Source organism: Pelodiscus sinensis, chromosome 3, assembly GCF_052426305.1.
Source record: "Pelodiscus sinensis isolate ZL-2025 chromosome 3, ASM5242630v1, whole genome shotgun sequence".
In the NCBI taxonomy this organism is placed as follows: domain Eukaryota; kingdom Metazoa; phylum Chordata; order Testudines; family Trionychidae; genus Pelodiscus; species Pelodiscus sinensis.
The window spans coordinates 194655938-194682482 of record NC_143054.1 but is presented as its reverse complement, the minus strand read 5'-3'; the positions used below and the strand labels follow the sequence as shown (position 1 = coordinate 194682482).

The 26545-nt window shown below is 46.1% G+C and overlaps 1 long non-coding RNA gene across 1 annotated transcript in view; it reads left to right on the top strand.

Annotated features, from left to right (window-relative positions):
- The first annotated feature begins 393 nt into the window (after window positions 1–393).
- Window positions 394–26545, top strand: part of LOC142827698 (uncharacterized) — a 64206-nt gene continuing 38054 nt past the window's right edge. Inside the window, exons 1-2 of the long non-coding RNA XR_012902413.2 lie at window positions 394–531; window positions 8262–8322. This is a non-coding gene — a long non-coding RNA (uncharacterized LOC142827698). The remainder of the gene's footprint in view (window positions 532–8261; window positions 8323–26545) is intronic.

The following is a 26545-nucleotide window of genomic DNA, read 5'->3' as shown; positions in this document are numbered from 1 at the left end:
TTATTCAGTTGGGGGGGAAGAGGGGGCTGTAAGTTATTATTCAGTTGGGGGGAAGAGGGGGCTGTAAGTTATTATTCAGTTGGGGAGGGGAGAGGGGGCTGTAAGTTATTATTCAGTTGGGGGGAAGAGGGGGCTGTAAGTTATTATTCAGTTGGGGCGGAAGAGGGGGCTGTAAGTTATTATTCAGTTGGGGAGGGGAGAGGGGGCTGTAAGTTATTATTCAGTTGGGGGGGAAGAGGGGGCTGTAAGTTATTCAGTTTAGAGAGAACATTTCATTTGTAACAGTTACAACAGGAGCAATTTTTAAATTTGTGTTTATGCAAACTGAAGGTAAGCAGTGACTGAGGCACAAGGAATCACAGGGACATTTAAGGAGACAGGCAGTCTGACCTGTGGCATAGCAGTGACCTGCCAGCTGAGCCTGATCTGGTAGCTTAAGTACCATTAGTCAGCACACCTGTGAAAGGGCCGGGGCTAACTCCAGTGAAAGAGCAGAGACCTCAGGCAGGAAGGAGACCTAGGAGAGCTGAGGTAAGGAGTCTGTCTGTCTGTCTCTTTAGGAAGAGGCTGGGAAAGAAGGCTAAAAAGGGTCATGGGGTAGCATTAGTTCCTGGAAAAGGGACCAGGCCAAGTGCAGGCCTGGCATTCTAGGGAAGAAGCATGAAGCAGGTGGGGACCAGAAACCTGGGAACCAGAGGAGGCTGTTAAATGCAGGTTGCTGAGAAACAGCACAGGGGGCTTGGTGGTAGGAAGTGGCCAGGAAAGCAGCAGGAGTAAGACCTAGCTGCATAACACAACGTTGCTAGGTCAGAACCTGGTGCAAGGTTTGGGCCTGGATTCCCTTGCTAGTCTCAATGAAGGAGTAGAGACGCTCCAACACAAGGACTATCCTGCCAGATGCTGCTGAGGACTGCCTAGAACAGGGATGGGAACCTGAAGGCCCGGGGGCCAGAGAGGACCCCTGCCTCACCTGGATCTGGGTCCTGAGGCTGAGGGCTCCCCCCTCCAACAGTGGGGAGGCCATGCTGGTGCTTTAGCCCTGCCCCACAACAGGGCTGGAGCACACAATCTAGCAGCCTGCAACCCCCCCAGGCTCTGGTGTGCAGGGGGAATGGGGGGAGTGTTTTTCTCCTTCTCAGTCAGGGGTTGTGGTGGTCTTGTGGCGTGTTTTTTTTTTTCCACTTGTGTGCGGTACCTGACATTTTTCTGTGGGTTCTCGCTTGTGTATGGACCTTGACCCAAAAGAGGTGGGGACCCCGGCCTAGAAGATGGCTTGAGCGGTAGCCTGAGAGGGGTGATAGAAGCCCAAACAGCCCAGTAAGAGAGCCTCGTTGTCCGTTCCTTTCCCTGGAAAGGATCCAGACTAGCTGTGACTTAGCTCCAGGGCCACTGCAGCACCAACGTGGCTGGGGAGAACACACCTGCAGTGCCGTGCTCTGACACCAGAGGGTGACTGCTACACAGTTCCTGCTGTGACTCCTGAAGGAGGCCTGAACCCCATAGGCTGTCAGCCAAGAGTTGCAGAACTGAGTGATTTGGAGGTGCCTCTTGTGTTGCCTAAAGTCAGAGCCTTCCCAGTGCCCGAGAGTGGGGGCTCAGCACATTCTGAACTTCAGGCCTCTCCTGCTGCATCCCCAAGAATGGCTGCAGGAGCTAGTTACCTTGAAATTTGGCCATGGATCTCTCTTTCTAGAAGAGGCAGTAGTTACCCTGGATACACGTGCATTAGCCCAAATTGCTTCAGCTCCATAAAGCTTAGAGAGCTTCACAGCAACAGTGAAATATGACCCAATTATATATAGGGATAGGCGTTCCTGCAGCTGATGATCTGTGCAAAATGCTTCTACTAATGCCTGGGAACCCTTCCCACAGCCAGGTATTTAAGGGCTTGACTCTGCAAGGTGGCAGTACTGGCAGCTTTCACGCTGTGGTAACTAGTTTAGCTGTGGAAGAGACTTGGTCAGGATTAAGGGGGAAAGGAAAGATGGTTCCAGTGACTGAGCCGCTGGCCTGGGAATGTGGGGTCAGCCATAGACTCCCTGTGTGACCTTGGCAGGATAATTAGGCTGAGATTTCAAAGCTGTCTAAACAATTTGGACACCTGGTTCAGAGCCATTTTAATTAACTGGGAAGCTTTGGACAAGTCATAGCTTTAGTTGCTTTATGCCTCAGCTCCAAGTCTGTAAAACTGGGGAGTGGGGGGGGATTCCCTATCTCAAAGGGACATTAAGAGGAAACATTAGTTAATGATTGTGAGGGGCCAAAGTGGCATAGGTGCTGATCACTTGAACCTCAGGTTAATGAGAATAGACTGTGTTCAGAATCTTGTATAACTAGCCCTATTTTAGGCCTAGGATAGATTATGTTCATGGCACACACTCAGAAGTTAAATACAAACAAATGTTCTTTATGAAAAGTTGCAGTGTAATACTACTTTCTTATTTAGCCCTGGTCTACACCTAAAATCTAGGTAAAACCAGACTTCTGGAACATAAAATAAAAAAGGTTGCAGAGGATTTTTTTTAATGTAAGGGCTGGCAGAAAGCCAGCTGCTGTAGAGAAGCACATGTTTTGGGCAGAGACATCCATTTGGTATGAAGTTATTAAAAGGGAAAATCTCTATCTTAGTATAGATAGAAAAGAAGTTGGTGATGTAGAGGTAGGAGCTAAACAGTCAAATGTAAGAGTCCCATGTAAAGCACACACGAAGGCAAGCCACTAAATATTGACAAATGTATGCATGCTTGTATACAAATGCTAGACATTTAAATCCTAAGAGATTAATGAGTGTACCTGGAATCAAATGAGGATGTTGATATAATATGTACTGTAAAATCCTGGTGGAATGAGGACAGTCAAGCAGATGTGGTAATACCAGGATATAAAATATGTTGGAATGACAGAGTAGTTTGTGCGGGTGGGGAGTGGCACTATATATGTTTTTAAAAAAGCAGAGTTAAGGTAAAAATCTTTTTATGACTCAAACAGTCTTTGGACAGAAATTCCATGTTGAATAAGAGTGTAGCAGTAGGTATAGACTTCTGACCAGGTCGGTGACAGTAACTGTGAAATGCTAAGGGTAGTTAGCAAAACTACAAAAGCAGAACACACAATAGAGAGATTTCAACTCTCCTCATACTGACTGGGTATGTGTCACCTCAGGGCATGATGCAGAGATAAAATTTCTAGACACCGTAAGTGACTGCTTCCTGAAGCTGCTAGTCTTAGACCTCGCAAAGGCAGAGGCAGCTTGATGTAGTCCTAAATAGAGCACAGGAGCTGGTCTAAGCAGTAACTGTAACTGAATCACTCAGTGACCATAATGTAATTACATTTAGCATCTTTGTTGGGGGAGAGAGGAACATGAAACCTACCGCCAGCACATTTAATTTTAAAAAGGGATATTGCACAAGGAGGACCTTAAACAAAATTGGGAAAACTTGCAGCACCTTAGAGACTAACAAAAAATGTAGATGGTATCATGAGCTTTCGTGGGCACAACGCCCTTCTTCAGAGGAGTGGAATTTAAGGGGTCCAAATAGCAGTGAAAGGGGATGGAGGCGGGAAAGGAGGAGAAAAAAAATGGAAAGAATAATTAGAGGGTTCTATCATGGAAATTCTAATTGACTTATTTTCCTATTTTTTCCCTCCCCATCCCCTCTCTATTTATTTGGAACTTGGGACCCCTTAAATTCCATTCATCTGAAGAAGTGGGTTGTGCCCATGAAAGCTCATGATACCATCTACATTTTTTTTGTTAGGCTCTAAAGTGCTGCAAGACTTTTTTTTTCTCCAGTTACAGACTAACACAGCTTCCTCTCTGAAACTTGTATATTGGAAAGAGCAGTCACAAGGGTAAAATGCCTGCAAGCAGTATGGAGATCACTTAAAACCACCATAACTGAGGCTCGGATGAAATGCGTTCCCCCAAATCAAAAAAGGTAGCTGGAGGACCAAAAGATTGCCTCCCTGGCTCTCTAGTGGAGTAATGCAGGCTACTGGAGGCAAAAAGGCATCCTTTATAATGTGGAAGCCCTAATGAGGAAAAACAGGGAGAAGCACATACTCTGGCAAGTAAAACAGAAGGCAGGCCAAGGAAGAGCATGAGCAGCAACTTGCTAAAGATGCTCAAACTAACAAACAGTACATTTTTTAGAAGTACTTCTGAAGCAGGAAGCCTGCCGGAGAGGCAATGGGACTACTACACAATAAAGGTGTTAAAGGAACATTGATGGCTCACAAGGCCGTTGCAGGAAAGCTAAATGAATTCTCCACCATCCGTCCTTGCTGCAGAGGATGTGGGGGAAGTACCCACCTCAGAGCTGTTTTTTTTTGTGGTGACAGATCTGAAGGGCTGTCTTGCATTGATGGGTCAGTAGAACAACCTGATAAGCTAAACAGTGGTAAGTCACCAGGAGGAGATGGGATTCACCTGAGAATTGGGAAGGAAGGAACTCAAATATGAAATTGGTTACATACCCCCCGCTAGGAGTTGTACAATCACAGAAGCCAGCCTCTGTAGCAGAGGATGGGAAGGTAGTTTACAACACCAGTTTTTTACAAAGGGCTATGGAGAAGATCCTGGCAATAGCAAGCCAGGGAGCCTAACAGCGGCACTGACCAAACTGGTAGAAACTAGAGTAAAGAACAGAATGATCAAATACATAGAGAAACATGATTTGCTGGGGAGGATTCAAGATGACTTTTGCAAAGGGAAGTCGTGCCTCACTGATCTATTAGAATGCTCAAGGGAGTCAGCAACTTTGAGGATGAGTCGGTGATAGTATATTTGGATTTTCAGAAACTCTTTAACAAGGTCGTGGTCATAGGGTCTTAAGGAAGCTTAGTAGCCATGGGATACAAGAGAAGATCTTCTCATTGATCAGTAATGGTTTGACCACTACTTCTTACCCTTTGCTACTTTTCAGTTTTAACAAGGGAAAGAAGTGAACAGTTGATCTAAAGATCTGTTTTGGCATCTGTTGAACATTCATTACTGATCTGGAAAAGGAAGCAAACAATGAACTGGCAAAGTCTGCAGATGATACAAAATCAAGAGAGTTAATCCAAAGCAGACTCGGAGGAATTACCCAATTTTGTGAGATGCTTTTGTGACTGGGCAACAAAATGGCAGGCAAAATTCAAAGCACAAAGTAATACACAGTGGAAAAATAATCCCAACTATACAAACTCAATGAAGGGATCTAAATTAGCTGTTGCCGCTCAAGAGAGACCTTGACATCATCATGGAATGGTATCTGAAAAATTTCTTTTTGGTACACCATTGTGGTAAAAAAGGCTAACAGTTTGTTGGCAACTTCTAGGAAAGGGATAGAAAGTAAGAGAGACTATCATGATGTTACTACATAAATCTATAGTACACCATATCTGGAATACTGTGTCCATTTCTGGTTATCCTATCTGAAAAGGCATATGAACTGAAAAAGGGAAGGGCAACAAAGACAATCCAGGATACGGAATGGCTTCTGTATAAGAAGAGACTAAAAAGATTAGGGCTGTTTAGCTTAGATGACTGTCTGTGTGGGATCTATAAATTATAGATGGCATGGGAAAAATGACTAAAGGAGTGTTGTCGATCCTTTTATAGAATACAAAAAAGTGAAATTAATAGGCATCAGGTTTCATACAAACAAGAGGAAGTAAGGTTTTTTTTTTAAAAAAAAACAGCATGCAACTAACATGTGGAATTCATTGCCATGGGATTCTCTGGTGGCCAACAGGATAAGTTAATGAAGGACAGGTTCATTAATGGTGATTAGCTAGATCAAAATCAACCCCATGCATGGGGTGACCCTAACCCTTTGACTGCCAGAAGATGGGTTGGATCATTCCATAACTGGTCTGTGCACTCCTGATAAAGCTCTGGTATGGGTCACTGTAAGAGACAGAGTACTGGGCAAAAGAAGCATGGTCTGACCCGGTGTGGCAGTTCTTATGATATAGCTATGGTACAATGGGGCATGAAAAATTCATACTCCTGAGCTTCACAAATATACTGACATAATCCCTAGTGTAGGCACAGCTAGGTCAACAGAAGAATGCTTCTGTTAAGCCAGCTCACGGTGTTTGGGGAGGTGGTGGTCCTAAAGTGATAGGAAAGCCCCTTCTGCTGTAGGCTCCATGTAGACTATAGGGTAATGTTGGCATCGCCACTATCCAATCTTGTAGTGTAATGCCCAGAACCCCAAAACAGAGAGACAAAGCAGGCTGCTCCCTAAAACAGAGGCACGGTTGAGCTTATCTTACTCTTCAGCTGGCTGTTGATTGGCTGCTGCTGCCAGGCACTTTCCTACAAAGCTAGATAAACCCCTTAAAAGTGATAGTTTGCACTTCCAACCCAGTCCTCAATACACCAGGGCTGCGTCTAGACTGACAAGTTTTTCCACAAAAGCAGCTGCTTTTGTGGAAAAACTTGCCAGCTGTCTACACTGGCCGATTGAATTTCCGCAAGAACACTGACTTCCTACTGTCTGAAATCAGTGTTCTTGTGGAAATGCTATGCTGCTCCCGTTCGGGCAAAAGCCCTCTTGTGCAAATGCTTTTGTGCAAGAGGGCCAGTGTAGACATCGCGGTATTGTTTTGCGAAAATGGCGATCGGGACTTTCTTGTGCAAAACCGCGTCTAGATTGGCACGGACGCTTTTCTGCAAAAAGTGCTTTTGCGGAAAAGCGTCCATGCCAATCTAGATGCTCTTTTCCGCAAATGCTTTTAACGGAAAACTTTTCCGTTAAAAGCATTGGCGGAAAATCATGCCAGTCTAGACGTAGCCCAGGTCTTTAGATCAACTGTTACCCTTTGCTACGTTTTAGTTTTAACAAGGGAAAGAGGAGAAGAGTTTGGTCAGAGGGATTTTGCTTACCCATAGGCATAAGCCTGAATAGTGACGCTCAGTACACGACTGGGCTCACAGCGAGACACATACCACTGCAAAAATGCTCTGAACAAAATATTTATTAGCGGAAAATGCTCATTTAATTTAGATTTAATTTAAGTTCCATAATGTTCTACAATTTCTTACACTGAACATTAAACTTTTACAAGACAGCATGTCTACTTATTAACATGTCCATGTAGTGAGCTGTACTTCATAACAAGCCATACACCCTGTGCAACATAACTTCTGGCATGTCCTGTTGCCCAGGGTTACGTGCTCATGCAATGAAAGTCCCATAATGCACGTGGGCAAAGGGAAGGGTTAGAGGAGCCGAGGGAGCCTTAATGCCTGACTTCCCTGACTTTCTTGTGGGTTTTTAATTTACAATCTTAACATTCCATTAATAAGTGGTCCCCCCCCATTTCATTTCAAAGATTAAATACTGCTTCAGAACTGACTCTGTTATTCTCTTCAATTATATATCAGCTGGGAAGGAATGGCACCGATCCTACTGCCAAAGCTGGTAGTTCAGTGTTGAACAATCCTCAGTGTAGCACAGGGCTGGTACTCTGAACAGGACTTTGGTCAGAGAAGAGGGATGAAAGGCAGCGTAGCCTATTAGCAAGAGCAGGGAATTGGAATGCAAAAGGCTGAGTTTGGGCAAGTCACTTTCCTGCGCTGTGCCTCAGTTCCCCCCCCCCCCATGTACAATGGGGAGAATGATACTGACCTCTTTGGTGTAAGGTTGGGAGATCTACAGATGAAAAGCATCTAACAACTGTCTGCCTCATTTCAACTTCCTGATGTCGATGGGTTTGATTGAGTTTTCACCCTTATTATTTATATGACAATCATACCTAGACTCTAGAGCATAGGTTCCCAAACTGGGGGGCGTGAAGAAATTCCAGGGGGGACATGAGGTGACCCAGCCACACACACCCCCGTCACTCCCACCCCAAGTTTTGCTGCTGTTTTTTTGGGATGGGGGGGCGTGAGGGTTTCTCAAAAATCAGGCATGATGCCAAAAAGTTTGGGAACCACTGCTCTAGAGGGCCCACATAGGGCTTCACCATACAAACACAGTAAGAGGAGCAGTCCAGATCCTTAAATATATTTAGGCTTCTAACTTCTATTGAAATAAACAGTTTGGAGCTTAGGTATCTCAGAGGATCTAGACTCTGGCCCTTGCTCTAAAGAGCTTCCATCGTAGTCATGCTCCGAATAATCTCATTGACTTGGGTGGGATTACTTTAGAGTAAACTGCTTTTTAACCTGAGCAAGGTTGTCAAATATGGCCCCCAATTAATCCTTTGTGATACCCTTGTAGGTTTTACATGAATTAAGTCCATCCCTAATTTGTTTCCAGGGGACTAGAGATTTGTCTAGCGGATTCTTCCATCTCCATTGTCCAGTCTGCATTGGGAAAGGTAAGTTGAACTTCAGTGATCCTATCTTTTTCCCTCCAACATTTTATAGCATCATGTTCAAATCCCTGAGCCTTTCTTTATGCTTTCAACTGTTGCTCAAATATTATCTGTGAAAACTGAAACCCCTTGGCAATTTAAAATAAAGTTGGGACAGTGACTATCAAGATTTTTCTGATTGCTTTGGTTAAAATGTATTCCCCCAAAAGCCAAGATATTAAACATGGACATATGGTTATTCTGCAATATCTGCATAAAACTATTTTCCCTAGAGAAATGTCAGAGGAATTTCTATTAAATGGCCATTTAAGTATTTTCATCTGCATTCACACCTCTAAATTTGGTTGTTTGCTTCTGCCTGGTAAATATGTGGTTTACAAATCTGTGCAAACATATACTATAAAAGAATCCTGTCTAAATACTTTCAAATCCTTACAAAAAAGGATTAGGCTGACAAATATTTGCCTCCTAACTTTCCTGAAAAGATTTTATTCTTTTACTGGAAAACACAAATAAGCACCATCAAACTGACATTAAAATTCTGCAAAGATTTACACATGTGCTCAACTCTGCATATTGCAAGGAGTTCCACTAGGGAGTAGGCCTGGGAAAGACTTTTGTATCAGAACCAGAAACCATTCTGCCTCACTTTGTATCCGATTACAATCCCCAAATGCTGTCCAGGTTTATCAAAGTTTGTGACCCTTCTGCGTATTCCCTTTCCCCCTACTTGCTCACCTTGAGTTCTGGGGAGGGATTTATGGCCTTCATGTGAAAAACACTATGAAACTTGGCATTTCTGCATGGCTTCAACCCTAACAACTTCAAAACCCAAAGGGCAAATCCACAACCCTGGTTTCCCAAGTCAGAAGCAAAGAAAAAGTTCGCTGGAACCTGTGTGAATGTGAGCTAGCAACATTTGCAGTGTCTGACTGCATTCGCTGTATTCTGCATTCTGACTGCATCTACCCTCAGCAAAAATCATGAATCCTCCCCCTCAAAAAAAATTGATTGTTTTAAAATCTAATATTCAGCCAAGCACTTTGGATTCTTTTTATTGGCCTTCTGGTTTGAGTCTGAGGTTTGTTTTCATGCTTTTCTCTGCAGTCCTGAGGACTTGTAACTGACTTCTTAAAAGATGGAAGTAGAAATTCTCACATCATTACCTGACTCCAAGGGATGGGGGTTGAAGAAAAACACCCACTATCACAGGACTCATGATTTACACACACCCACAAAGTTGAGAAGATCATTCAAGGAGTCCTTTACAAAATATTCCTAATGTTGCTAAAACCAGTACAGCTTAACTAGTGTTAGCATGTAGCTGTTTGTGGAAAAATTCCAGTCTGTGGAAATCAGGGTGTCATCAGACCAGTGATTTCAGTGGGAATTAGACACTAATGTACTTTTGAACTTCCCACAAGATATCTCTACATCTTCAGGTACCTAGACACCTTTAAACATTTGATTATTAATCTCTGTGTTCCCCAACTGTAAAATAGGGATAACAGAAGTGCTACCTTGGGGAATGTTGTACAGAGATGGACGTTAACAGCTGCAAAGTGCTCCGATATAGTGGCAATAGGAGCCATATAAGTACTATACATAGAAAGGGGGACGGTAGATGGCCAAGAGATGCATCATGACTTTCAATGCAGTGAAACTGGGAACTTGGCCTAAGCTCTAAGAGGCTTCCTGTTTTCTGAATCAACAGCCAACAAAGGGCTTTGTGAAGCCAATGGCTGTCCCATGCAGGACGGGTGAATGTAGGGTTGAGGGAGGCAAGACCCTAGACCCGCCCCTCCTGCCAGAGGCCCCGCCCCTCATCACAGAGACAAGCCTCCAGCCCCCTACTGGAGTCTCCCCAGCACTGAAGCCCTGGAGCGTGGGCAGGGCCGTGTCTGCCAGTTTCGGAAGGCATTGCCTTGCCTCCTCTTACGCCTACTGCCCAGGGGATGTCAGGTGAACAGTGAACCTCATGTTATTAAGTGCCACTTCCACAGAGCACCCCCTTTTTGCAAGGAGCGCTCCCAAGCCTATTGGAGTGAGTGGAGGGGCTCGCACTGGCTTCTGTGGAGTTTGGATCAGGCCCATCACGTGCTGGGGGACTTATTTATTCACTCACAACTGGGTGAGCCCTGTTCTGATACGCAGCAGAAGTGCCCTGAAAGTCAGGCATGGGGGCACAGGTACCCAAACTGCTCTGCCCATAGAGACCCCTCTTCCAAGTCCCTGCCTCCTCTCCTCTCTGCCCTTCCCCTCATCACTCACCATAAAAAGTAAGGGACCATGGATTCCCCCCGCCGGTGCCCTTTGCCTGTTACCTTGACAGTGCTGCTACAGAAGGTGAATGTTAACTCTTTCCTTGCCAGCTCCTGAAATGGGTCAATGCACCTCATCACAAAGCCCCACATTGGCTTTATGCAGGCACATCAGGTGTGGAAATAACACACCAGGGGTGATAAGACACTGGGTCTGCAGAGCCTCTGATACCCACAGCTCCTCCTTCATGGGTGAGGCCGTCAGGGTAGCAGTTTTGGTCTGAATAGACCCCTGACAAAGCAACTTGCTGGTGCTTATTGCACTTATATAACAAAGATGGTAATTGAGCTCCTAATTGTGCTTATAAAGCTAGTGGCCCTGCCTATAAACTCAGGGTGAGGCTGCTCCACCATTAATACATAGTCATTAGCAAGAGGTACTGATATGTATTCACAATGGAACAAAACCTCATTAAGAGGAAATCTCATCTGTTGGGACAATCAGAAAAGCAATTAAGGCAGCATGACAGATTGAGATACAAGTGTTGTGGAGTACTTGTGTTCTTAATATTATATACTAAGTTTTGCGCTCCACTTAATTATTTGGGCATGTGTTTTGCATTTGTCTGAATATATTTGGTTACAAAAATATGGGCAGGAAATCAGCTGTGTTACACATATTACAGGGTCATTTATTCATTAAAAGCATGTAGCCAGTATCAGAAGGAATGATTTGTTGCCTCCTGTGATGTTTCTGTTGGGTATTTTTCCCCCTGAGTTTCAGACATGAAAGATTTCTAACAGGGGGCTTTAAAAGCTTCATCTGGAAAAAAGACTATAATGCTAACTTCTATCCTACTGCACATTACCAATCCATTGGCTTCAGAATGGCAAATGGCCACAATAGAAGATATGAAGAATATGTGGGGTTCTTACAAAAAAAAAAAAAAGTGATGCCAGTGCCAATCAAGTGCCAGGGAGAAATCTTTAGCCCATGGGACCTTCAATACCAACATACAGACATTTGCACCGATTACAATTCAAACATGCTGCTAGGGAATTCAGCTTGTGCTGGAATATGTGTTGAGTGTTTGTGTGTGCCTTAAACATTTGCTTCAGAGCCTGGTATTATTTCACAGGTGTATCATGTTAAAGTGAACAGGATTATTTTGTCAATTGCAGTTCAAGCTCATTATGGAATTATAGAGGCAGAAGAATGAATATAACCATGCATTTAATAGTAAATGACCTTGGGGTGGGAAGCAGTCAGGTGTGTTGCCCTAGGCTATGGGTCCCCCTCCCTCCCCCCCCACTCCAAATTAACATATATATCAAAGAAGGGAAGAATGAACAGGGGGAGGGGAAAAGACAGCAGGTAACCAAAGCCATCTCCCAAAGACACTGCAGGGAAATTTTCATGTCTCATACCAGGTGACTTTTGGGCTGTTGTTAGGTTTCTTCAGACCAAATATGGTGAAAACTAAACCAGTGAGGTTTTGAAGCTGCCAAACTCAGTTTTAGGACTATGAGTTTCTGTAGGAACAGCCAAAAGCTTCCCCTCTGAGCTGTGAAAGGGTTTCTCACAAATTTGGCTGTTTGCATTTCTCTGCTGGGATCCTCAAACTAGCAGAGTCCCACGCCCTTTCCAGTTTGCTTGGCCAAGTTTTTGAAAGTGACTAGCGATTTTTATCTGTCTTAGTATTTTGTTGCTCAGCCTGAGCCAGCTTCAATGGGCTGTTTTTTTCCTCCAGGGGGTAGGCACAGCACTTTCTGAAAATCTCATCACTGTACTTCAACACTGACCATATTAGTCAGATTGTCAGGGACCATTAGGGGTTTGGGATTTTTTTTCCACCTTTCTCTGCAGCATGTGAGAGTGGCTCACTCACCAGAATTATCTGGGTGTTTCGCAGCCATTTCAATGCCATTGCATGGCCTCTGACACCAGTGCCTTTTGGTCCCACCTGTTCTGTGCTTGTGGTACATAACAATTGAGTCTCCTGTAGGTCTAATTTTGGTGGTTGGGTTAAGCATGCAAGTGGTTGGTGGTGTTGGTAGCCTGTGATACACAGGCTGCCCAGACAGAAATATCTGATTTTTCTGGCCTTAAACTCTATGATTCTGACTTGAAGGACTTCAGGCCTCATCTAATTCCTATGTTCCTCAGGCCATGTCTTCACTATGCAGGAAGGTCGAAACAAGATATGCAGTGTTAAATGGAGTTAACTACATAGCTGGAGTCGATGTACCTTAATTTGAGTTGCTGTGTGGTCTCCGCTGCAGGAGGTCAATGGGAGCCAACGCTCCTGTCAGCTTCTCTTACTCCTTGTGGCACCTTCTGAGATCCATTTAGTGGGTCTTTACTAGACCCACTAAACTGAGCTCCGGAGGATCGATTGCGACAGCGTTGATCTTTCATTTAGTGAAGACATGGCCTCAGATTACTATCCCAGCTACCAATGTTAACTGTAGAGCAGGAAGAGCGGCATTCTGTACTGGGGCCAGGCGCCTAAATGGCTTCAGTTTGTGGTAGCCAAAAGAAGTCCATTAAACAGGATCATTATTTAGGAAATATAGATATTGATCTATAACAAAACTATTCAACATAAAGGGAGTATGGTACTACTGGCATTGCCTTCTTTTATTTTCTTTTAATGAGATTCCTTTCATTTGTTAATTTTATCACACAGTCGAGCAGTTTATTTGCTTGTCATAGTTGCCCCGCAACACAAATATGATCTGTGCTCTTTCATGGATCTAAAAGAAGAGCGCACCATGCTATGCAGGCATGTGGTGAGCAGTGCAACCACAGCTGAATGAGAGGAATAAAATATACTCGGTTGACATCAACAGCTCATCAAAGCACATTTTAAAAAATTGGCAGGAAATCACAGCATGTTGGGAGCCCTGAGACAAATATAGTGGAAATCACTTGAAAAAAATTGCATGCAGGAGTTTGCAGCCATCTTTGTGTTTTGTATAATTAGAATGGGTGGATCTGAAAAATAAAAATTCTTGGAATTGTGGATTTACAGCAAATGGATCCAACCCTTCACTTACCAATACAGACTTTTTAGCAGTAACCCCGCTCATCCGCTCTTTGTGTCGGGTGTACTAGAAGATTTACACGGTGTTGTTTGGATCTTTCACTCAATTGTTGTTTTTTTGGAAAATATCCATTCTTCATTTAAATCATTGCTGTGGGACGGGGCTGGGGATGAGGGGTTAGGGAGCGAGAACAACCCCAGCCCTCTCTTACTGAGTCAGCATGGGGCTAGGTGAGAAGTGCTTCTCCTTGGCTGCTGCATGTCCCCAGCTGCGGCAGGTCCAGGTTAGTCTATCCCTATACCTCCCCAATTAGAGGGAGGAATGCGGCAAACTGTGCACTTTCCCCTGGCTCCCTGTAGAAGGGAAAACAGCCAGCAATGTTCCCCTACAAATTGGGGAGAGCGTCAGACTTCCCATCCTCCCTAAAGGGCACCTGGGGGGTGGGAAGCTCAGGGCTGGGGCAGTTCTGAATGGGATGGAGGTGCCCCATGTCAGTCCCTTTCATCTATCTGATGAGTCCATTTCTTTTCTGCATGGTTTTGTGAGAAGCAATCCCATTCCGGGCACATCCCATTGTCCTGTTACAGCCGAACTGTTAGCTTGCTTTAAGTGATGATAACAAGGAAGCCATATATCGAATTTGGTGGCCCTAGTGTAATACTGACAGGCAAAGCCGAACCTGGGACTTCTGGAGATTAGTGCATGAAGCCAGTTGGTTCTCTGCTAAGGCTGTAGAAGAAATTCATTCTTCTCTCTAAGTGGGCTTAGTGTCACTATATAGGACACTGAGCCACGTGCAGGTGTGTGGGTTACCCTAGCTCTTAAACTTAAGAGGAGCTCTTGAACAGACAGACTCTCTCAAATATATAGAATATCTTCCTACCTTTGCATCCTCTCTGCTCTTTAAGGCAAAATGTATTAGGCTAGTGACAAGTTATTAGGACGTGGGGCAAGTATGTTGATCTTCCACTTCATAAAAGTTCATGTCTGGATACAAAACATTCTTAAAACGTGTTTGCTTTATATAAAACAGCAGCCCCCATTTTCATTTCCAGGTGGAGCCTGTGTGAAGGTTTCAAACGGTATTTCATTACAACTCATGTTCTTGCGTGCCAAATTTTAATCACCATGAGCTTTGAAATTAGGCATCTGTTATCTCTTGCATGGTGTTTACTTAATAAAACAAGATTTCAAAACATTAAAGAACAAAATCTTTACAAATATACTGCTGTTTACAGGGTGACCTTTACTTTCTCGGGTCTACCTAAGGCCACTTAGGTAGAATTATGCTTTGACATATAAATGTTTATCAGCTACCAGGAGTGATATCAGAGCTCTCAAGAAAAAGAAAACATCTGTAGGACCAGAACTATAGTAAAAATAAACCATCCTGAACTTTCTACAAGAGCTGCAGTTCTGATAGCATAAAATATTCCCCTGGCAGATTTTCTTAAAGTTTGACCGTGATATGTTACTGGCAGATGGTAACAGACAGCTCAAAAAAAAAAAAAAAAAACTGGACCAGGATGTCTCAAAAGTTAGTGGATTAAAAAAAACAGATGCCAAAATCTTAACATTTGATGGTCTGGGGTCAAGCACCAAAACAAATATTTTAGGCTATGTCTACACTACAGCTGGATCAAGTGATTAATGCATCAGGGATTGATTTAGTGGGTCTAGTGAAGATCTGACAAATAAAACACGGCTCACTCTCCAGTTGATCCAAAACTTTACCTGGAATTAAAAAAACTAAGGTAAATTGATGGGAGGTACCCAACATGGTGTATTATGTCAACCTAAGCTACATTGACTCCAGCTATGTTATTCACTTAGCTAGAGATTAACTTAGGTCAACTTACTGTGGTAGTGTAAATGTAGCCTCAGACACTTGAAGTGACCTGATCTGTAGAGATGCTGGCTATATAGCGGGTCCAGGGAAGCTTATCTTCTGACAAGAGAAGGATTAAGTCACGTAGGAGGAAAAGGTGCTAATGAGAATTGATCCTGTCAGAGCTGTCTGCGAAGAAGGCCAAGGGTAGTTAATATGGGGTTCCCCCAAGGTTCATGTAATTAACTCGTTCTAAAGTAGATTTGTCCTTTTGTATACATAGAGGGCCAGGTCTTCTGGTGGGATATGCCACTATAGCTGCACTGAGGTTAGTGGAGCTATAGCAGATGTGGCCCATGCCCATTCAGAGATGGTCTACGCTCTGAGGGGAGATTGGTCTAAGTTACGCAGTGCATTGACAGGAGATGCTCTCCCATTGACTCCCCTTGTGCTTCTCATTAAAGGCACGTCTATACTTACCGGAAGATCGATCTCTTGGTGTTTGATTTAGTGGGTCTAGTATAGACCCCTAAATCGAATGCTGAGAGCAGCTTCCTTTAGTGTCCAGTGCTCTGCCTTTTGCAAGGAGTAAGAGAAGCCAACAGAAGTGTTTGCTCCCCTTAGCCTCCTGCTGCTTGGATGCCGCCAAGCTTGGCTTATGGTACACTGACTCCAGCTACGCATTTTGCATAGCTGGACTTGCGTACCTCACGCTGACCTTCCTGGTCTAGTGTAGACCAGGCCTGAGGTGGAGTACCAGAGTTGATGGGAGAGTGATTGGTGGTCCATTTATTTTGTCTAGTCTAGACTTGATAAATTGATGCTGCTGGATTGACTGCTGCCCTGTCAATCTGGCCAGCAGTGAAGACAAGCCCTCAGATGAAGCATAGTCATGGTATTCCTTAGTTCTCTTTCCTGTTTGCCTCTGGAGCTAGATTTAATGTATATTAAATGATGGTTAATCTTAGAGTCAGATCCCAAGCAGTGTATGGGACTGGCATTTAGAAATACAGGTTGGACCTCTCTGGTCCAGCACCCTCGGGATTTTGGACCTCTCTGGTCCGGCACCCCAGTCCTGGATGAAGGGATTTGCCAGACCAGGGGAGGTCTCTTCCCTAATGGCCCGTGCTGCCCTGCTGCCGCTGGGCTAGGGTTCAAGCCCGGCCCTGCTATTGCCACAGCCCACTGGGGCTGGAGTTCCCTGGCCGTGGAACTCCGTCTCCATTCTGGCCCCAGCGGCTGGGAAGCTCTGGACCTGGCCACGGAGCCAGGGATCTCCTGGGCTGGAGCTCCACAGCTGGGACCAGGGCCAGAGCTCCCTGGCTGCTGGGGCCAGAATGGGGCCAGACCTCCACGGCTGGGGCCTGAGCTCCCTGGCTGCTGCTCCCAAGATGGGCTGGAGCTCCTCACCAAGTCGCCTGCCTCCTCCCCATCCCCAAGGCACTCCTGGCTGAATCGCTGCCCTCTTCCCCCTCTGCCATGCTCCTGCCCCTCCGCCAGATCTCCCTGTTCCTGGGCTCTGTGATCCAGGAACATCCATGGTCCTACCATTTCACATGGATGTTGCTGGACCAGAGAGTCCCAATTGAGGGAGGTACAACCTATACCACTAGCCTGGTCCTCTCTCATTCTGTTCCTTGTGTATCGTACCTCAGTGCCACGTGGGTAAGAAACATTCTTTTCCTAGCTTATGCAATGGAGAGTCAGGCTCTGTGTGTTTAGTTGTAAAGTGAGCACAAATGACCTGGAGTCACCGTGCCTCAGAAAACACGGAGTCCCATGGTGCTGTTATTTTTTTCTCGGTCACTTTCCAGAATTGCATGATAATACCTAAGCTCTGGGAGGACATAGTCAAAACACCAGTTGATGCGGTGGACATGAATTGCTAGATAATGCCAAGAGGCCTTCTGCATCCTAGACTATCTGATAGCCTGGAGCTTTTCAGAGTGTATGAGTGAGGCAACTTTGTTTATTATCCCATAGGCAAGGGCGAGACTAGCAAAAACTTTAAGTGATGTTGGGGTAGAGTCTAATATCGGCTGCGTAGATGGCTTCAGTAAAATTACTCCTAATTCATACTGGTACCAATTAGGTCATAATGAGGCCCAGTCTGTTTTATAAGCCTGTGCTCCTGAATTGTCTGTATTACATGTGGCTGATAACTCTATTAGGTACACTCAAGTCCAGAGGAATGCCACATATATAGGCAGGTATCGCCTAGTTTTAGGTGAGAACTGGGGATTCTGGGGAGAGGCTTACATGGATATTCTTGTCATGGTCAGATCACGATCCTCTATAGGCTGATGCCCAAACTTTTCATTGCGCTGTTTGGACATTGGACTTACTTCACTGGTCACCTCCTTGCAGATTAATGGACCTAATTTGGATCCAGAGCTCTTGAAGGGTACACTACTATACAGCTGGTGATCTACAGGACATTTTAGCCATTGTTGTCCCTAAATCATCAACATGATGACTCCTAAATGCCCCTTTCCTGCTGAAAGAGGATCTGTAAGACACAAGTAACTGTTTCTCTCTTTTGCGCTGAAACCGAATTGCCCGTCTGAAGCATTTGGTCACAGAAAAGTGAAGATCATTGATACTAAGAAGATCAATGAAAGATGCTAAGTTCATTGAAAGTCCGATCAAAGTTACTGGTCTGCTATTAGAACTGACATCCAAGACCTATTACTACTAATGGTTAGCCATTGTAGTTTAACTGCTACATTTGAATAATAGCATGATTTTTTCCACGCAATCATTCTGTTAGCTCTTTCCAGTTTGCCTACCTGCCCAAATTGTCTATTGTTCCATGCTATCTTGTAAAGCATTGTCTGATAAAGACAGACAAACATGTTAATAATTCAGGGAAGGCATTGACCAGTCGATGATTAACTCCTTTTTAAATAGCAGAGTAACAAGAGAAATGGATGATCAGTTAGAATGTCAAACGTTTCCCTTGTTCTACTAATTTTAAAATAAACTGCCAGTGCCATCAATGATCAGACATATGTTTGGTCAAAAATAATAGATAGTATTACTAGTCTTTCCTCAGCTACATTTTTTGGATGGGATTAGATTCCAGTGTAAATCAGTATTGTTTTATTGAGTATTTCCTATTCCTGTATGGATTACGCCAGCAGAGAATGTTCCTTTGTCTCGTCTTGCTTTGCTGTAGATAGTGGTTTGAAGAAAGGAAATCTTGGCTCCGTCATTCCAACAGGAGACCTTTGTAGTTTTTGCATGTAAAAAGGCAGAGGAATGAATCTGGGCAAATCTTATTCACAATTAAGCTTCCCTGTGACACAAGGCAAGTGGACTTCCAAAAGTGCACGGAATTAAGATTCCGCGCTTGCGAACAAGGCTTGTTTGATTCATGGGTCTTTGTTTTACTGGAGTGCCCGCCAAACCACGATTACATCAGGAAACCGGCTTTTCTATACATTTGTCTTCATCGCGTTATCCTAGAATCATTATTGCTGGAGGGATGATGGCTACCTCTAGTAAAAGGTATTTGATTTACTACGTGAGGTGTGTGACAGGAAGGGCAAACTACGCTTCTGTCTGCTGGCAAGGCCTTCTGTGGGCCAAGAGTTGGTTCGTCACAGTGAAGTGAAGCTGTCAAGCCACAATTGGGCTTTCTCAGAGTTTCTTGCCAGAGAGAAGCCATGTCACGTCCACTGGAGTAAGTCAGTGTCTGCCTGGTTGGCGGTGCTTTGGGAATATAATGGATCGATCTGTTTACTGGGTGCCTAGCCATCTCCCTCTACCTTTCCTATATATCTAGCTGTATTGGATCCCTCCAGTTCCCTTAGTGTGAGGGATACTGCATTTGCTTTGAACTGGCCTACTTGTCTTATGTAGAAAGTGGTGAACTTTCTGCCTCAGAAGCCGTCTGCTAGGGTCTAGGCCACTGAATGCCGCTTCGATGGTACTTCCTGGTAAGTCTAGAGTCTGATGGGCAAGAAGGAAGGGTTGTTTTTGAGGGGTGTTACTTCAGGATCTCAGTATTAGTCAATGGAATCACTCTTCAGGGCAAGTAGAGGCTTGAAGGCCCTAGGGTTGTAGCTTTGAAGAGCAAGAGACAGGATACAGCAACGTGTATTTTAATAAATATTGATCTTTCAGCAGCGAGAGGCTGGGGTGCAGTTTCACTGACAGAACATTCTAATTCCTGTCCCAGCATCTCCTGTCTTCCTTTTCAGCTATTTTGCCATGTGTTTTAGGCTCTGAACAAGACTGGCCTTGTATCCTATTCTTTTCATGTATTCATTTGGCTGCATAATCACGCTAACCTGACTTGTAGCACTCATGCTCCTGAGGAGGTCTCAAGCAAAGGCTGAAAACTAGGCTACATGGTACCAAAACTAGGCTTAAAACACTCAATTGGGGACCTAATTCCATTTGCATGTGATGCTCCAGAGAGAAAAGGCAAGATCATAAACTCACTAAGGCGACGTGGGAGATTGACACTGGGGTTCAATTCAGTGGGTCTAGTGAAGACCTGCTAATTCAAACTGAGAGGGCTCCCTCATCGGCACCTTGTGCTCCTCACAAGGAGTAAGGGAAGCCAATGGGAGGGTTTACTCCCATGAGCCTCTCGCTGTGTGGATGGTGATTTAAGATCCGTCGACTCCAGGCTACGCAATTAATATGCAATGCGTATCTTAAGTCGACCTTCTCCTTTAGTGTGAATATGCCCTAAGTCACCAAGTATCCCAGCCTTACTTCTATATTTCTCGTTTGCTGTTGAAATTCTCACCTTCCTATAGGCAGTATGTCAGCAGTCACAGGAACCTTTGAGTTGCACTAAAAGGTGAATGCCCTTGGCTTTATCTTTCTACACAGTCTGTATAGGAACCAGATTGTCAGCTGATGAAAATGGACATTGCTGCACCTCATTCTATGGAGTGACACCTGTTTATACCACCTGAGGACCTGGCCCCGGGGACACACAGAACACCCCATCTATCAGCAGATTTTTTCTTTGTGAGACAAGAGCCTTGTTCTGTGAGTGGATGGCCACTTCACCCAGCCTCTCAAATACTCCCCCAAAACTCCTTTTAAAAGAGCAAAGTGTAGCCTGTTCAAAGGAGAACAGAGAGGAAGTTTTTCCAACGGCTTAATGAAGCACTAATTAAGACTGACAGGGACCAGTTTCACTTCTGCTCTTTCCTGTCAGCACAGGATATTCATTAGAAATGAAACACCCCTCAATGCTGGTCATGGGAACAAAGCAATTTTCATGTCACAATGAGGTGCTCATTTAAAAAAGGGAGAGAGTGATAGAGGAGTACAAGGTTAAAACAAACCAGGTTAAAACAAACAAAAGGAAGTTTTTCTTCGTGCAGCACACAGTCAACCTGTGGAACTCCTTGCCAGAGGATGTTGTGAAGACCAGGACTTTAACAGGGTTCAAAAAAGTGCTAGATAAATTCATGGAGGTCCATCAATGGCTATTAGCCAGGATGAGTAGGAATGAGGTCCTTAGCCTCTGTTTGTCTGTACATGGGTGTCAGAAGAGGGATCACATGAGGATTACCTGTTGTGTTCCCTCCCTTTGGGGCACCTGGAATTGGCCACTGTTGGTAGATGGGGTACTGGGCTAGATGAACCTTTGGTCTGAATCAATACGGCCATTCTTATATAGGTGTGATGTGAATTCAAGTAACCTTTATTATTTGTTGCACAAAAGCAGCTAGAAACTCTAAGCACCATAAAAATGCTCCAAGACCCAATACAAACATAGCAGGAGGTAGCTCCCTAGCCGTGGAGATCTTGTGTAATGGCCGCTCTAATCTTGGCCAACATAACAGGGACTGAGATAAATCCTCTGGAACGTGAGTCTTTGGCAGAAGAGGCTAGAGGGGGAGTGGCAGCCCATGCCTCCATGGGGCAATAGAAAGGAGCAGAAGTGAAGCATTACTCTCCCTGTTGTCCAGATGGGTGCTAAGGCCCAGGGAGATGAAGGCCCGTATTTTCAAAGGCATTGAAGTTCCATGGAAACCAATGAGAATTAGATGCCTACATACCTTTGAGCATCTGGGTTTAAGGTCCAAGAGCAGCATTTCCCCAATGGGCACAGCAGTAGGTTGTGAGGTGAATGGGGCCACAGGTGGACACTTACTTCTCCCAGCCTGGTGTGGAGGAGCAACGCTGGGGAGTGTGTTGCAGTGAGCCCACCCCACTCTTGGCCTATAGGAGGGGCTCCTCTGGTTCTCTGCTCCGGCATTGCAACATGGCACGCAGGGGGACAGTGCCACTTGGGTTTGGCCTGGCCACGTGCCCGGTCACAGCCTCACGTACTCAAATGTGGCTTGGCCACCTCTCCATCACCAAGCCTCAATGGTTCGAACACCTGGAGCGTGAAACTGAGCCCAGCCCCACTGGAGAGGAACTGCCCCTGGAGGGTGAGTCTGTTCCCCATCAGCCTTCCCCCTACCTCTGGAACCTTCCCTTCTCTACTAGGCCGGGGTTAGGACTGAGAGGGAGGGTGTGCACCTCTAAGGGGGTGTCACGAAGGAAAAGACCAAGTGCAGTTAGTGGGTTACCTTAGAGGTTCCCAGACTTCGTACAGTCTTTTTTAGATTAGTCTGAGGCAAAACTGGGAACTGGATGCAGGTTTGCTTAATCCTACTCCAGGGCCTTGCATGTAAGACCAGCCATAAGCGTGCGTTCCATAGCAAGGAGCAGTTTCAGAACTGGTACAGTCGCTGGCGGGCTGGACCCGCCTGTGACACGCTAAAATGCTGTCTCCGTTCCCAGAGAAAAGGAGTGAAGGCAGCGCTAGATCAGGAAAGAGGTCTGAGAGCCAGAGGGAAAGCACGTCACAGGATGGCAGTGCCTTTTTTACATCCCTCCGGTTTTGATCCGAAACTGCAGCCGCCTTCTAAGGAAAGAAAAACTAAGCACGTGGGGGGAAATTCTGTCTATAAAGCAATGTAATCAGCCCGAACGTTGGCAAAAATGAGGTCATTTCTTGTTTATATTTTTACGTCTCATAAACTTTCCCTCCTCCTCATGCCACTGTGACGTGAAGAGTATTTCCTGCGTAACAGGCAGCATTGTTTCTGCAGAACTTTTGGGAACAAAACCCCACCCCAAGTGGCAAGAAGAAATAATACTTGATTCCGATGGTGGTAGAGAAAGAGATGAGTTTATTGATAAGAGGCCAAAAAGATCATTTTGATTTTAGTTTGGTCTGTTACAGGAATGACAAGAGAAATAATCACTTCCATCAAAGGGTGATGTGTTTCAGCACTTTACATTTGCACGGGCCAGTTTTTCAGGGACCGTCAGCCAATCTGGCTGTGTTCAGATCAGAGGGGCCATGTGTCTATGTAATATCAGCTGAGGCTAGTGGGAATTTTCTGTCCTACTCTCTTGTAAATTATCCCTCAAATCCACAAGTGAAAGAGGTTAGACGGAAAGGTGACTTCTTCCCAAGCCCTTGTCTTTGTTAGCACAAATGCCGCTTGCTACTCTCATTAGCAAAACGTGTTGAGCCAAGTAGAATTAAACATTTGACTTCTGGTTCCCATAAAATAAAACATAGCTAGTGAAAACTAATTTTTACAGGGGAGGAAGTCGACAGCTTTGCTGGCCTTCCTCTGTCCACAAGACAGAACTCCTCTTCTTCCCCCCCCAGCCTAGTTCATGAGCCTGTTTTGAATAATCAACCATGCAAAGGATCCATTATCATATATATAGTAGCCCAATGTCTGTGAGTCTGTAATGCCGAAATGCTGGCTGTTCCCTCTGGGTAGTGTTGTTGCTGAAATGCTGGCTGTTCCCTCTGAGCGGCCCGTGCTGCATGGGGAGTGCAGGGCCCAAACGGCTGCTTGTGCGGCTTGCTCCCCCGCGGCGGCCCGGCTGAGCGGCGCAGAAATCAGCCGTGTGCCACGGTGGGAGGCGAAGGGGGGTGCGGTGCTGACGTGCGGCGTGACAGCGGCTCCAGGCCCCGTCCCCTGGCTGTGAACCTCACCGCCCCGCCCCCCTTCGCCTCCCACTGTGGCGCTCGGCTGACTTCTGCGCTGCTCAGCTGGGCCGCCGCGTGGGCGCAAGCGACCGTTTGGGCTTCGCACCCCCCACGCAGATTGGGGAGTGTGGAGCCCAAACGGCCATTTGGGCTCCATGATCCCCTGAGTGAGAGGCAGGAAGCGGAGGAAAAGTGAGAGAGAGAGAGAGACAGAGGCAGGAGGCAGAGGAGAGCTGAGAGAGCATGCGGGGGAGGCAGTAGGAGGAGGAGGGGAGAGAGATGGAATGAGAGACCTTAAGCTCAGGAGAGAAGACCGACGTGGAGGAGAGACCTGAAAATCCTGTCTTACGACAGGTTAATTGGCTAGTACATAATAATGATTAATAAAAAGCTGCTTACAGGAATCGGAATCTAAAATCTTGATCTCAAAGGCACAATTGCTTAAGTTCCTTTGGGAAAAGAAAAATCACTCCTGTGGTTCTGAGCCTTCTGCAATTCCATGCTTACTGACCCTTCATGACCAGATGTCTCTGTTCAGATACCACGATAAAAGTGCAAACCAAAAGTCCACAAATGAGCTCTTCCTTCTGCAATGCTGCTCCTGCTGTAAAGATGATGCATCTTTAGGGGGTGGGGGAGATGCACACATGGGCCTGTGCCCTGGCCAAATCGAGGGCCCCTACAAGAGCACTGGGTGTGCCAGGCCCAAATGTGCTTTGTGCACAGGGCTCCCATAAAATCTTAATCTGCCTCTGTACTGTGCTGCTGCCCTTGCATGGCCCTGGTATGTTGGGAACTGATCGGGGTGTCCCTACAGCTCACAACACTGTGGAAAATCGGGGGCGTGGCCAATGTTCCTCTAATTTTTTCCATCCTGGTGTGGAATAAATTTTATGTGCACTGAGGCATGTGGGGGGTGCACGACCAGTAGAAACACATGCTGCCAGCGATGGGCGCTCTACTAATCAGCTGGGCGGCACCTGAATCTCTCCTGGGTGGCCACCCAAACACTCCGCTTACAGAGAACAATTGGGTGTGAGCCAGCCTTTGGGGGAGCGAGTGCCATAAACCAGAGAAACCGCTGGGTTACTCTATTTCACATTAAGATCTGTGGCTTTCCTTCCTGCCTATCACACTTTCCCCGCCCCTTGAGGGTGTCTCCTGCTGATGCAGCACAGGCCTCAGTAGAAGTGTAACTTTACTTACCGTATATAAAGCGTGTCGGAAGCTGCCCAGGCACTGTATGAACACACTTGTGATGAGAGAGGTGACAACGAAATGGGCCACTCAGTACCTCAGGCTGGTCACCAAGCCAGACCTGAAACCAAACCGCCGACTCCAAGATATCAAGGTAACATCCCTCTCTTCCCGGTACCTGTGGGAGGGGATTGAAAGAGCAAAACTTCTTGTGTAAATGCCAGGCTGGGGGAATGAAAGCTCTGGACAAACGTTCATCGTGGGCTCCTCTGAGCGCCCCAGAGATTAAATGGACCTACAGGCTTCCCTCCAACGGCAGACTTTAAAGTGGATCCCAGATCCTGTCTCCGCTTTGATTTTAAGGGCCTTCTGGGGGAGCACAGTGGCTTGCGTTCCAAGCTCTGTGTAAACTTGAGACCAGGCATTCTGATAGCAGAGGCCTGTCTCGTAACTCCAAGAGCAACAGCCGTTCACAGCCTCAGCAGAAGGGGCCAGACCTCCCGGGCCTGCCGTCAGTCGGGAGGGGGAAATCTGTGTCGGGATCCTTCTCACCAGGCTGGCTTCTCAGTGGGTTGAAATTTGCTTCACCCTCCACAGAAGCCTGGGGGGCCCATGCCCAAACCTGGCAGATCTTGGTAATCCATGGAGACCAGGTGCGTCTACATAGGACCTCTGTCCCTTTGCAGCAGCTCTAGTCTCCCACAGCCCCTGTCCCCCCAGTCCTTTTGCCAAGCTACCAGAGTCTCTCCTAGCCACAGGAGCCTCTATTATTCCCCAGGAAAGAGAGAATACAGCCTGAGAGAAAAGAAAAGTACAGTCTGTGCTGTGTGGGGCCAGAGCAGGGGACATTCTGCATGTCCCCCTCAGAGGAGAAAGTAAGAGGCTGTGCCCTGGTACTATGGCAAGAACTGGCTCAGCTGCGGCAAAAGCCAGCAGGGAGCTATTGAAAGACCTAGCAAGGATCCAGGTTGAGAGAGGACAGTACCTGTAAGAAATGTAAGCTCCTTTCACCCCTGTCTCTTCCCCACCCCAGATAACTCCTCTCCCTTTCCTCAGTCCTTCCTGGGTCCTGCACCAAATCTGTTTACTCCTCGAGAGGCCAAACCGGACCACAGACCTGAACAGGATTTTAACAGTGATTTCAGGAGCAGTAACACCAGGCCCCTTCTGCAGACCATGCATGTAAGAGATTCCTCCAGGGGGTCTGGGAGAAGGTGCTGGAAAGAGTTGACCGCTGCTCTGTGGAACAGAGGGGAGCCACCTGCAAAAACATTAGAAATTCAAGGCAGGTGTAAAAGGCTTGTCTGAAGCAAGCAGGGTGGGTAGAACAGTGCATGGAGACCCGGGTTCAGTACTGGTTCCATCACCTACCCAGCCCACTGATCCTCACCAGGGCAGTTCCTCTCCCAAGGCTGTTGGGGTATGTCTACACTACAGAACTAAGCTAATTCGAACTAACTTAATTCGAATTTAGTTAATTCGAACTAAGCTAATTCGAATTAGCCCCCACCCCCACCCCGGACAGACAGTTCTCAGGGGTTCCCCGCTTGCAAAGCAGTCCTGGCTTGGAGTGCCCTGAGTGCCCACACTGGGCACATCACAGCACTCGGCCATCAGCCCGGCTGCACTTGCCGCAGGCTGCCATACCGAGGGGGGGGGCGTAGTCAATCGGGGGGCTGCAGGAGAGCTTCCACCCCCAGAAGCCCGCAGAGCCAGCCCAGTCCATCGGGGGCTCGTACCCCATTCCTCCCTCACCTCCTTCCACTTACCCTTCCCTAGCCCCCCTTCCTGATGTACAAAATAAAGGACACGTGTGTTCAAAAATAGAAACTCTCTTTATTGAACAAAACTCAGGGAGACTGGAAAAAGGAGGTGGGAGAGGGGAAGAGAGAGGGTGGGAGAGGGGAGGGCAAC